Raw genomic sequence first — 12,829 nt, 5'->3', positions numbered from 1 at the left:
TTCACAGAGCTGTTATTTTTCTCTTTGAGGGCATTGGTACTAAATCAGAAAGTCCAGGAAACGCTCCCTCAGTGCGGCAGCTCTGGGTTTTCATGTTTCTGTCTGGACACACTGGATCGAGTGTGCTTTTTTCTTTTTGAGGACAGGCTGTTTGGTTTCTAATCTGAAAGTAGATGCCACAGGCTGTAAAAAGAGACACCCCACGAGACATCTGTGGTATGTGTGTGTGTGTGTCTGCGATTTATATTCACGCAAACGCCTACATTTAAAGATTGTAATCTCCACTTTTGTTGTGTCCGTGGTTTCATCCTGCACACAACAGAAAGTGGTGCACCGGTCTGTGACTTTGTATTTTTATGCATATTTATCATTATTATCAATATTTGTATTTTTTGTGTGTATGTACATTTGTTTATTACAGAAATTTATTTTATTACAGAAATTTTTTTTTTTATTCCACAGACTGCAGATATCTGGATTGAGAGCATTTAAATGCTTTTCGAGAAGTAACACGATTCTTATCACATATCAATCTGATTTTGCTTTACCTCTCAAAAATATTTGATCTGCTCTTAATGTCTTTTTTATTAAATGTCCGTCCATCCATCATTTATACGTTTAATGGTTGTGGGGTGGGAGGAGCTGGAGAACCAGTGTTAGTCATGAATGTGCAGGAACTCAGCTTGGCTTTAAAGCTGGGGTTGGTAATCCTAGAGGAGGCTACACTTTAAAACAATACGTCCTCAACAAAGCTCCGCTCCCAAAACACATGAACCTGCACCGACCGACGACTTTTCTGAGACTCGCTCGCTAACTTCTGACCCTCGTGCGTCAGCAGGTGTCTACCTGTACTCAAACTGATTCTGTGACTTCATTGTGCGTTGCTGTGAGCGGTGGTGGGACGTCACATGGATTCAAGCAGCAAACTCCACGTTGGGACTTACAGAGCAAACTGGGAAAAAGAATTTACACTTATGAAGCTGTATTTCCTGTCAGGAACCAATATAACGTGGCTGTTAGTGAAATCTCTGACAGAAATGCACTTTAGCACCTCTTTGCCCCTCGATGCTGTGGCTCCATCCTGTGGAAGCCCTGGCTCCAAATGACCAGTCATTGGTGTAAGATGGCAGCGTTTGTATAAGAAATATTTTTGTGTTAATTTCTGGATAGTGGGAGGAAGTGGAGACGTATCGTCCATCTTTATTTACAGTCTGGGGTCTTTACCAAAAATCTATCAGGCGACTCCAAACTAGACAAAACTCCACTGGCAGGTTTTTTAACCAGAACCAAGAGACGAGATCACACCACTTCAGTTTTAGCCTCTTTACACTGGCTCTTAATTTGCTCTAGAATTGATATTAAGATTTGGCTGATTGCTTTTTAGACCCTTCAAGGCCTCTTCCTGTTACATATCTGACATTTTAGTAACAAAAGCACCAGCCTGTAGCTTGAGATGCTCGAGCCGAGGTCTGATACCGGCCTCAGACCCCAGGCTGAAAGCTGAAGGTGACAGTCAGGGTCCGAGGCTCTGGAACGAAGAAATACAAGAAGAAGAAATGAGGTAGACTGAAGCAGTAACTTATTTAATGTCCCCAAAGAAACTTTTATCTGAGAGTCTTAAATCTTTTCGGTTCTGGAACATTCATAACTACTGTCTTTTAATCTGACAATTGTATAACTTTTTTGGTTTAACTGCTGCGTGGTGAAGCACTTTGTTTTCTAAGGGACTATATAAAAGTATAGTTTTATTCATCGAATCAAAAATGTGCACGTCCATAGAGTTATTATTTTGTCAGAAAGAATTTAGATTTAAAATCTTGTCAAATGGAGTTTTAATGTCTTTAAACACATTAATGCAAGTGCAGCATCAAACGTCGCTGCCATAGCAACAGTGAAATCCACACAATCTGCTGACCACATTGTAGAGGCACCACAGGTCCAAAGAGCAGGAGCGGCCCGTACGCTCCCAGTGACCATGACCACCAGCAGCATGGCAGCAAACAGACTCATAGCACGTCCCAGTGACCACCGAGAGGTGAAGCCGCTGACGTGTCATTAGCAGGTAAAATAATCGGACACCAACACACAGGTGCTCTTGTCTCGTCCAGAAGAAACTCAGCGGAACACGTCGTCGTGAACCCTCCAATTACACTATTCAGTTTCAATGTCGGCCATGTTGGAATTAATAAAAGCTTTTAATTCACTGGGCAGTAATTCCAGGGTTGTGAGAACCCAGAGACCACAAGGTTTCCCTGTGGAGAAGCTGCATCAGACATGGCCACCCAGCACACTGAGCTCCGACTCTCCATCATCTGACAGCACAGGAATCTCAACGGGCTGTCATGTCAAAGGGGGACTAGTATCCAGCTGATAGCGCCGTCTGGTGTGGAACATCTGGGGCAATGCCAACATCTGGGTCGATGCAAGCAAGGGAGTCCACGCAGAGGGGCAGAGGGAGGTGGCACGAGCTCTTGGAGACGGACTCAGCATGTGCCTGTGGGCAGCAGCTCTCTGCGTGCCATTTCCAAAAGAAGAACCTTGTAATTACAATAAAGCGGCCATATTATATTGCTGACTTCCTTGAAAAGTCTGTATTTTACTGGGCAGGGCCGCAAACGCACACACACCCTGTTAGCCACAACACACTGAAATAGATCAGAGCGAGGGATCGCCTGGGAGGAAACGGAAAAGGGAGTGCACTGATACTCTCAGCACTAACAATGGGGTCAAAGTGCATGTGTCCATGCCTGGTGAAGACACAATCTGCGCGGTGAAGCTGCTGGAGGTGTGCAAAGACACCAGGTAAAAAGAATTAGACAGTAAATGGGTCTGTGATTCTGAATCTGGCCACCGAACACACCCAGTTAACCACATATCTTGAAATAGGCAGGAGAGGAGGAGGAGGAGGAGAAGGGAGGACAAGGGGTGACGAAGGGGCAGGGTGAGGGAGGGGGGAGGTACAGCGAGGGTACACAGGGGTGGGTGTGTTTTTCTGTGTGGGGTGAGTGTTCACGAGCTCTGAAGTGTGCGTGCCAACTGATGTATAACAGCGTTTCTATATGAGCAGACAGTATCGTTCTGCCAAAGTACACACGTCTTTTGATATTTGATAAACTAACCAGAGAGTGTGTGTGTGTGTGTGTGTGTGTGTTTTCCCCTCTCTCTCATTCTCAGCATTTCTCTTGTGCACACGTGTTCCATTACCAACTTTCAACACTAAGCAATTCTTACTTTGGGAGCTGGAAGGCAGCTTCTTTACCTCTTGATGTTAAATATGGGAATGGGTGAGCTGCAAGATTTGCTCAATTTAGCACAATTACTCACAGTTGGGAGTTAATTTGGTTCATAATGGCTGTAATAATAAAAGGCAATTAGAGAGACTGGAGATATAGCTTGAACCAGAAAGAGGTTATTCTGAGCCACGAAGTAAAAATATACGAGGAGCAGATTTTATAAACATTTATAAAAATTCACTACATTAAAAACCTCCTTTGTGTTAAACAGCAGAAAAGATTAACATCCAAACAACAATTAAATACCTGGAATTGTGATAAATGTGCCGACATTTTTTTCTTATAAACAAATTTTGCCAAAACCTGAAATAACCACATCTGGATCGAGATGTAAATACCAAAACTCCCCAAAAAGAAACCCAGTCAAAGATGGAGGCCAGAGATAGGTCTGGTACGCACGTCGGTTTGAGGAAACTGCTGCATGGGAGGGGAGGTGAGGGCCGTGGAAAGGTACAGGCAAAAAAACAACCCAAAAAAAAAAGAAATCACAGGAATGAATAGAGAGGAGAGGAGAGGAGGGAGGATGGGTGGGTAGAGAGCTGGTGGTGGGGGCCACATAGGCATGCAGAGGGTGAGAGGGAATGAATGAGGGCCATTGATAAAAGAAGGAGAGCGGACGGAGGTGAGGGGAGTCAGAGAGAGAGGGAGAGAGCAGGAGGGAGGGAGGAGGGATCAAAAGGTATTTACACATGGAGACTCCAGAAAAAAAACCTGTGGTGGGGAGGGAGAAGGTGGACCCATGGACGGAGGGATGGACGGAGGGATGGACGGAGGGATGGATGGAGGGATGGATGGATGGAGAGATGCATCTGTAAGTGACCTACTGACTAAAACACAGGGTGGGACCTCAGTGGCTTTGACACAGTAACAGGTTTGTGCCGTTACCTGAACAGAACAGCTGTGAACGACTGTGCAAAGGTTACAGCACTTTAAATATCCCAGGTTATACTGTTCCTATTTATATAAATATATACACGTGTGTGTGTTTGTGAAATTGACCTTTTGTCCCAATTTCATAATGTGACCTTAAATTTGTAGGATGTTAAAGCTGTAAACTAAATGATATGACTGTTCTTTGATGAAACACGTTCATTCTGGTTCAGGTCAACATCTTCTCATCAATTCACTACGGGTAAAGATGAAGCAATTAAAAGACGACCAATATGAAATTAATAAAGCTGTGGATTTCTCAGGGTTTGAACATTTTGATAAAGAATTCTTACTTTTATATCTTTAAAGATTTAAAACTTGACGCCTACACCACTGAAACTTCTCAGTACAAGCTACACCTCTATGAGAATATGGGACAATCATCAAGAATCAAAGGTTTAATGCTTCTCCATCACAAACCTGTGGAAAAAAACTCCACCAGCTTTTCTAGAGAGGGACGACTGTGAATGAAACTCAGTCCTGTGGCTGTTTTCATTGTGAGGGGATGAAAGAGGAGAAGCAACAAGTATGTGAAGCATCAAAAGTATTCGGCTGGTTGAGCGGTGACGGGACAGACGGGCCACGAAGCCCAGCTGTGACCCAGACTGATCAGGTGGACCCGGTGAGGTCGAGGCGAAGGTCAGGTGGGTCATTTCCCATCACAGTGACACGTTGCTGTACCTCCAGCAGCTGACCACTACAAAGAACTGTGGAGGAACCAGAGGAGCAGCGAGGAGCAGCGAGGAGCAGCGAGGAGCTCCGGGACCTACACGTGTAGGAAACCACTGTGAATAAAGATAACAACATGACAGCTCCCCAAAACTGAGACCAAATCATCGTGATTGACCCCTGGTGGCTGGCTGGAGTATAGGTCACAAACCCTGTCTCCTCCGTGTAGGTGGATGGGATATGGACCCAAGATGACAGTTAAGTTGATGATTTTTGGTATTGTTTTTCCACACAGATCAATCTACCTTAATCTTTCCAATTGTATTAAAAGCTCAGATTCCCGGTCACCCAACTATAAATGTGATGTGAACTTCTGGAGCACTAAATAAAAATCCCCTTCTACACCATCGTTTAAATCCTTCAAGGTCTTGTTCCATCACTCGCTCACTTTCCACCACCTCCCAGGTGTCTCCTCGCTGCCCTTCGTCTTCCTCCCTCCATCGCATCTTTCTCATTTCCCAGGTTTCTCTCTGCTCCACTACTGTACCCAGAGAGAGGGCCCTGGTCTCAGCAGCTTCCTGTCTCACAAAAGACCCCTCTGTTTCCCCCCTCTGTGTTTCCTCCGCTGCCACCCCACCCCCTTCCTCAACACCCCTGTGGTACATTCCCTCCCTCTCCCCGGGTGCATTCCTCGCTGACCCCGGCCAGCTGAGGAGTCCCTCTGTCCGCGGCCTCTGTGAGAGTGGAGCTGAGCCGTCACCGAGCCGTGGAAGCAGCTTTTAGGACGAGTTAACTTGCAACACAAGTTGTTGGGAACGTGCTTGCTGAGGTCATAGTGCAACAGGACAGAATACGATCGTCATTCAGCGGAGCTCATACCTCCAGCAAGTTAAACTCAGTCAAGCTGCACCAAATTAAACAGATATTAGTCCTCTAAATCTGACAGATGTTTTTCATCAAGATCCATGAATTATTGTCTGGGATGTGTGAAAATGTAAAAAAAAAAATCCTATCATATAAAGACAAGAGTTCTTTGAAATCCGTCCAGTTGGTCTGAAAACATAACCTCCGATAATGTGCATTTTAAAGTCAAGTCAGCAAAGTCAGTGATTTTGGTGGATTGTGTTCACATGCTGCGTTCGGCATTAAGATTGATTTGTCAGAAGTCCCGTGCTACACACAGGTAACATCTGGGAAAACGTCTGCGGTGAAAAAGGCCTTTTCCCAGGTAACATCTGGGTGGAGAAAGAGAAAGATCAGCATTTGCCATCATGACCAAAAAGATGCTCTTTCCAAAACGTGTTAACCATCGTTGTACTGGGCAGCTTCCATGGGTGAAGGTGAAAGAAAAACATAATTTATCAAACCACAACATATTCAAGAGGATGGGAGAAGATGAGGTGATTCAGAAGACACGGCAGTGGAAGGATTGAGGAGGAGAGCGAGGACCCAGTGCCACAGTGACACTGTCCCAGGGATGAAGTCAGAAAAGATCAAACACACAAACACAAGCGGCTGAAAAATGGCAGCTAATGGAACTTGGACACGGCAGCCAGTTAATTAGGTCAGAAAAGAAACAGCAATAAAAACAATCTGAGCTGTTTATGACCATCGCTCCAGCCTGTCTGTCCTCTGAGGAGCCATCAAAGAGCCGCCCTCACTGACGTCTCATCCGGGGCCATTACCCCAAAAAAACATGCACCACTGCCGAGGCAGCGGGATGAATAACGGCGAAGCTGCAGAATGAAAACCTCTCCCTCCCTTTTCCCCTTCTCATGTCTTCCCATCTACTCTCCCCTCTTCCTCCTCGTCCACCAGTTTCCTGTTGTTGACACTTTCCTCTCACGTTCGCTGCTGGAACAAAGACAAAGCTCGTTAGTCCCACACACAGAAAACACAGAAACCCCCCCCCCCACACACACACACACACACACACACACACACCCAGCCTCTCTCGTCATGACAGTGGAATTAAGAAGTGGAACTTTATTCAGTCATACAGGCAGGAGGTCAAACAAGTATCACAGAACATCTGCTTTTCTACAATATCTTTTACTTATTTATTGGCAAAAGGCAGATATTTATTCAAGATATCAATAAGAAGCTGTAACATGAAAATGGTTTCAGTCCGAGGTTCAAACCAGGGAACATTTATTGAATATTAAATGAAATGTGTGTGTCTCTGACCTTATGAGAAGATTACGGATCCATCACTGTGTGAGCTGACATGTTTTTACATCAGGTGACCAACAGTTTGTTCCACTGCGTCATTGAAAATGTAAAATAAAGTGTCCCTTTGAAATCTGTGTGTGGACGCTGCTGTGATGTTAATACTAAATTATCTTAATTAAATTTGAATATTAAAGTATTAGAGTATCAGCTGGTGGACAGATGGAAGAGTACGAGCAGGGGTATAATCTATGAGCAGGTCTGCTATGTAAGGTTAAAAACTACGTTATACTTTATTCAGAAAACATTCTCAAGTACAATCCGGTACTGGAAGAGACATTGAAACAGCTGATGTTCTTCATATTCAAGCCTTTACACACAGAGTTCATCAGGAAATTCAAGTAAAGTTTCTGTGTTTTCCCGATGGAACACAGTGTTCATCATATTTCCACAGCGATGATGAAACGCTTCTTTTTCAGCAAATGCCTTCGTCGGACATATTTTTATCCTCCATGTTCCCTCTGATTAGAAAGCAAGACCAACCACCCCAGCTGTGGAATTATATACCTCTGTGCTGGACCCATTCTCAGCTTCAGACAGATTTAGCTCTGCTCAGGAGGCTGCTCGCCGTCGTCTGTAAGTGCACCCTGGCTCAGATTCGGTCTGTATATACCCAGCATGTCATTACAGCCCAAAGAACACGGGGACAGTTGCTGACCAGTAATTTGGCTTTGCTAAATGTTGTCACTTGTCATTCCAGCGTTTCCTCCCATCCCAACATGTCTGGACCGGAGAGACCAAAAGAAACTGAGCACAAAGTTGTTTTTTTATGCCATAAAAAGATAAATGTGGCTAAAATTACACACTGTTCATTTTTTACTTTTACTGTCAACAGACATGATACTGTGATGTTAACATAGAAATGTTGTCTTTAATAAGTCCGATTTAACAGCAAACTAAATCAGCGCTGTAGACCCCACACACCTATATCTTTTTCTATCTGTGCAATTCTGTTACACTGTATATACGCTGTTTGCACTGTCCATGTTATTTTCTATTTTTTCTATTTCCATGTGTATCTCCACCAAGGAGGTTATGTTGTCACCCCTGTCCGTTGATTTGGTTGAAAGACTAAATCTTGGATTACCATGAAACTGGTGCGAATCCAGGATTTCATTTTCATTGTGATTTAGGACGTTTTTCAACATTTTCATTGATTTCACAGAGAATAATTTAAAGTTCTTGATTTACGGGTCTGATATCTATGAATGTGTGAAATCTGGTGCAGATTGACTGAATTTAAAGGACTCAAATGTTAAAATAAATAAAAGTTCTTTATTGCAGAGAAAAGGACAATTATGCAACTGTGAAGTTCAGAGGGGGAATGATGGTATTTATTTTACTGTGTAGGTCAAACCTAAGAGAACAGAAAACAACAGAGAGCAGCAAACACACCTGACATCTTGCCCTGCTGTTTGGTCTACAGGATGCACACACTCAATGATGCTCTGTCTTCCTCAGGTAGGTGTGTGTGTGTGTGTGTGTGTGTGTGTGTGTGTGTGTGTGTGTGTGTGTGTGTGTGTGTGTGTGTGTGTGTGTGTGTGTGTGTGTGTGTGTGTGTGTGTGTGTGTGTGTGTGTGTGTGTGCAGGAGTGCGATGTGTGGGGTATTTCTAACACACAGGATCTTCCAAATCGCTGCTGGCAAGTGACTTCAAACACGGCTTGATTATTCAGTGCACAGCGACAACATTCACCTGGCGAAAATTGACATTTTTCTCGAGGCAGAAATTAAGAGGAATTTGACCCCTGGTATAAAGGTGTCTTTCTGCAGTGCTGGAGGGGAGGGGAGGGGAAGGGGTGAGAACCAGGAGGGCGGGAGGGAGACGGAGAATTGGAGCCAGAAGGAGACTGGGGAGAGAGGAGGGCAGGAACGAAAGGCCACTGAAAAGGAATGGAAAGCATGGAGTCAGAATGAGAGAGAGAGTAACGGAGAGGTGAGTGTGAGTGTCAGCACAGAGGGAGAAGATGGTGACGAGGAAAAAGTGAAGGCAGGAAAAGAAAGAGGGGAAGAGGACAAACTGGCAAAGATGCTAAAAGGCCCGAGGAAGGACGAGAAGTCAGCATGAACGGTGTTGGTGGAAATCTAACTCGTTTTCAACTCATCCTGGTTTAACATCACCACATTTTCCTGATTCAACATGAGAAACTTACTTCTCTAAATATGATGCTGCTGCTGACACGCTCCTGAACAGAGGCCTCTTTGTGCCTGCTCTCTGCTGGCAGCTGCCGGTACTACAGGAGCAGCTCCCACAGTGGCACACTTGGCTCAGACGTCTGGAGAAGTGATGCTCGGCCTCCGTCTCATTTGTCTCCGTCCACTCGTCCTCAGTGAGGGAAACTTTCACCACAACGCCTGGTTGAATGTGTGAATGAATCCTAAACTCAATAAAACACTAAAGTAAAAGATGCTGGAGGTTTTATAGCAAGGCCGACCACAAACGAAGCACAGAGGGAAAACTTAATAATACTTTTAACTACTGCTGAGTCGAGTCTTCCACATGGTGGCACCAGAACTGGGAAACCATTCAGAAGCATTTTCAATGGAGAAACCATAGTTTAATAAATGCTACTTTAGAATAAGGAAACACTTAGACCTCATGGGGTGGTTTTATCAATGGTGCCAATAAAAAAATATGTGAAAGTAACATCAATAAAACTGCTTTTGAGGCCTTTAAATACTCTGAGTTGCAGGAAAATGGATAACTGACCAAACAGGCTCTTAAAACAGGGACTGAAGCCACTTGAGGCCTTGAGCAGAGAGTTGTGGCTCTACAGCCTCTGGAGGAAGAGGAGTGACACTGGACCATGCTCTGGACGGGGACAGTCGAGGGAGGAGACAGACTGATGGAGGTGGGACGAGAGACGGAGGTATTGAAAGCGTGTGAGAGACAAACTCGCACACATATTTCTATCTGTGTCGACATTTAAATATGCGACGGAGGGAGTAGAGCCACCAGCACAGGGTGAACTGGACCAGTACAAACGTTCTGATCGAGGTACTGCTGCTCCCTTATTGGCCGAGGCATGAGAAGTAGGTGTGGAGGAAATACAGAGCAATTTCACCCCCACCACCTCCAGCAGCTCTAATCTGAAGATGACAAGGGGGAGGAGGTGGAGGAGGTGGAGCGCCAGCAGAGCACAGCTGGAGAGAGCTGGATGAGGACAAGAGGTCAGTGCTCCCTCTGGAGGTCGAGAGGTGGGAGTGCGGTGCCAGCAGTCGCCCGGGGCCCTGGGGTCCTGCTGGACTGAGGAGCGTACCATCGTCTCTCCAGGACACGGGCCGAGTTGGGACCTTCCACTTCATGGAAAGAGAGAGTGGGTGTTGCCTGAAGGAAACGAGTGCACTCTGGTAATTTTCAACCTGCGTTGTGTCTCAAACATTAAACTACAGTTGGTTTGCTTCACAGTTTAAAATTAGTATTTTTTTTTAATAATAAACGAAACACACTTGTCATACAGTATTAAAACCTTTACTCAGACATGATACAACAAACAGAAACAAGATTCAGAATTAATGACTGAAAAAATTATTCAGATTTTTTTTTTTCTCTTTCAATCCCCAAAGCACACAATAGTCAATCAGCTCCACATGTATGAGGGAGTAGGATACAAACAGGACAAAGAACAGACAAGAGAAAGAGAGAAAAATAAAAAAATATCAGTGACAGATTCCATTCTGATTCATCACTTCTCGTATTTGTTTAATACTTTGTAATAAACAAAAGATTAGAGCGTAGTTGGAGAAGAGGGAGACAGGAAACAAGACAAAGAAACTGTGTGGATTTCAAAGATGAAGAGTAAACAATTAAGGAAGATTCTAGATCTACTGGAAAGTTGAATTCTTTCCCGTTTTACTTCAGTCGACAAATGATCCGAGTTCTCTGAGTCCCTGCCCTTCTTTCCTTCCCTCTGTCTCTCTCTCTACTTCCCTTCACGACTCCTCAAACCTTAAAAACCAACAGGTTTTGAAGGTGTTGCCTGCAGACCACACCTGTGGATGCTGCTGGGCTTCAAACAACCAGAGCCACAACTTCTTCCTCACAATCCGAAGCAGCCACAGAAAACACACGTCAGGTTGCTCGTGCAGAAAATCCAACTGAAGACGAGCAGATTTGGGATGAAATCCTTCCTTATTTGCGTTTCACTCATAAAACTATGTCCCTGTGTCTTGGTAACTAGACGTTTTCAGGCTGGGGGCCCTGCAAAAAGCACCAATGCACAGCTTGAGCACCCAGAGAGGGCCAAACCCTGGTCTCCTCCTCCCTCCTGTGACCTCCCCTCTCCACACGAGCTGTCATTCCTTTCTTATTAGGGCCCCTTTTTAGTATGCACTACACAGGCCAAGGGTGGCGCACTGTTTAGCGCGCTGCACAATAATCACAACATACATGACAAAACAAGCAGTGGGGACTGAGTGGCCTGCATCTGAAACAGCCACATCCACAAACAGCTTGGCAGTGATAAACAAACCAGTGAGGGTGGTGGTTTCAAGGCTGCACACTGCACCTCATTGACCTTAATGGGAATCTGCCTCGGCTCCAGGGGGCCTGTGTCAATAGGTGAAAACGCCACCATGATATCTAATCTATACACGATGATCAAGTCTTCAGTCACAGCCTGCAATCCATTTAAAAAAAAGCATATTTAATTCATGTCTTTATTTTCAAAAAAAAGTGAGTAATTTCAAAATGTAACAAAGATGGCGACAACAATACTGCTACACAGTCAAAAGGTCACAGCATGCGTCTGCCTTGAGTGCACACGGTTGCAACGACAAACATTTTGTGGGCGGCGCGGTGCGATCCGGCGGTTTCCCACGGCGACCGCAGATCGTCGCTGCTCTGCCGTCAAGTAAAGTAAAGCAAAGAGGGACACACGGCACTGAATCCCTTCCTCACAGCTCTCCCACGCTTATTCCACTTAAAAGCTTCACATCCTCGTCAAACAGTCCAAGAATCATAGTTTAATTTTACAAGTCCATTCCAATGCAAAGCCAGTAATACTGCGTGAAGAAGCGTTTAAAGTAAAGCAGTGGACAAAGTGAAGGAAAGGAGGAGGCTGGGTTGTTTTGATAAAGCATCAGGTCAACAGTTACTCATCCCTCCAGCCTGGCTCCTTCTCCTCTGTGCATCCTTTCATCATTTCTGCCCAACAAATCAGTTTCACCGGCTGCCAGCACATCACAGCCAAAGCTACAGTATCTGCCGGTCAAAAAAGGCGTAGCTGCAGACAGATTCCATACACATGTGCATGACAGCGTACACATGTGGCCACACATACCCCGTACAAATGCTAAAAAAGTTCCCAACCACTAGCTTCATCTTTTTACTGTATGTTTACCTTTCTCCAAATGACCTAAGCTCATAGCAAAATATAGAGAAATATAGAAAAGACGTAGCAAAACTCAAATGCACTGCTTCAACACGGAGGGATGAGAATTCTCAATAATTTCACTGCCAATCAATGTGAGCTCATGTAGCAAAGACGAAGCTGAATTCACAAATGCCAGAAACACAATGCACACATTGCATGACAACTGCTTAACCTAGTTACCACGAGACAAATATACAAGTTGCATATTTTTACTTTTTGATGGATTATCCACAAAGATGCATTTACTCAGTCAGATGTGTAGCGACTAGTCTTTTATAGTCAACTAGCAGATGCTCCAGCACTCGACTGGTAAGCGTAATCATTCCCATCCCCC

General features: G+C 44.7%; 1 protein-coding gene across 1 annotated transcript in view; it reads right to left on the bottom strand.

The window, feature by feature from the left end:
* Positions 1-216: 216 nt before the first annotated feature.
* Positions 217-12,829, bottom strand: part of rxrba (retinoid x receptor, beta a) — a 30,986-nt gene continuing 18,373 nt past the window's right edge. Inside the window, exon 14 of the transcript XR_004615466.1 lies at positions 217-234. The gene's annotated coding sequence lies outside the window, so the exon portion shown is untranslated. The remainder of the gene's footprint in view (positions 235-12,829) is intronic.

The sequence above is a fragment of the Hippoglossus hippoglossus genome, chromosome 11 (genome assembly GCF_009819705.1).
Source record: "Hippoglossus hippoglossus isolate fHipHip1 chromosome 11, fHipHip1.pri, whole genome shotgun sequence".
Lineage (NCBI taxonomy): Eukaryota > Metazoa > Chordata > Actinopteri > Pleuronectiformes > Pleuronectidae > Hippoglossus > Hippoglossus hippoglossus.
This window is presented reverse-complemented; position numbering and strand designations above follow the sequence as displayed.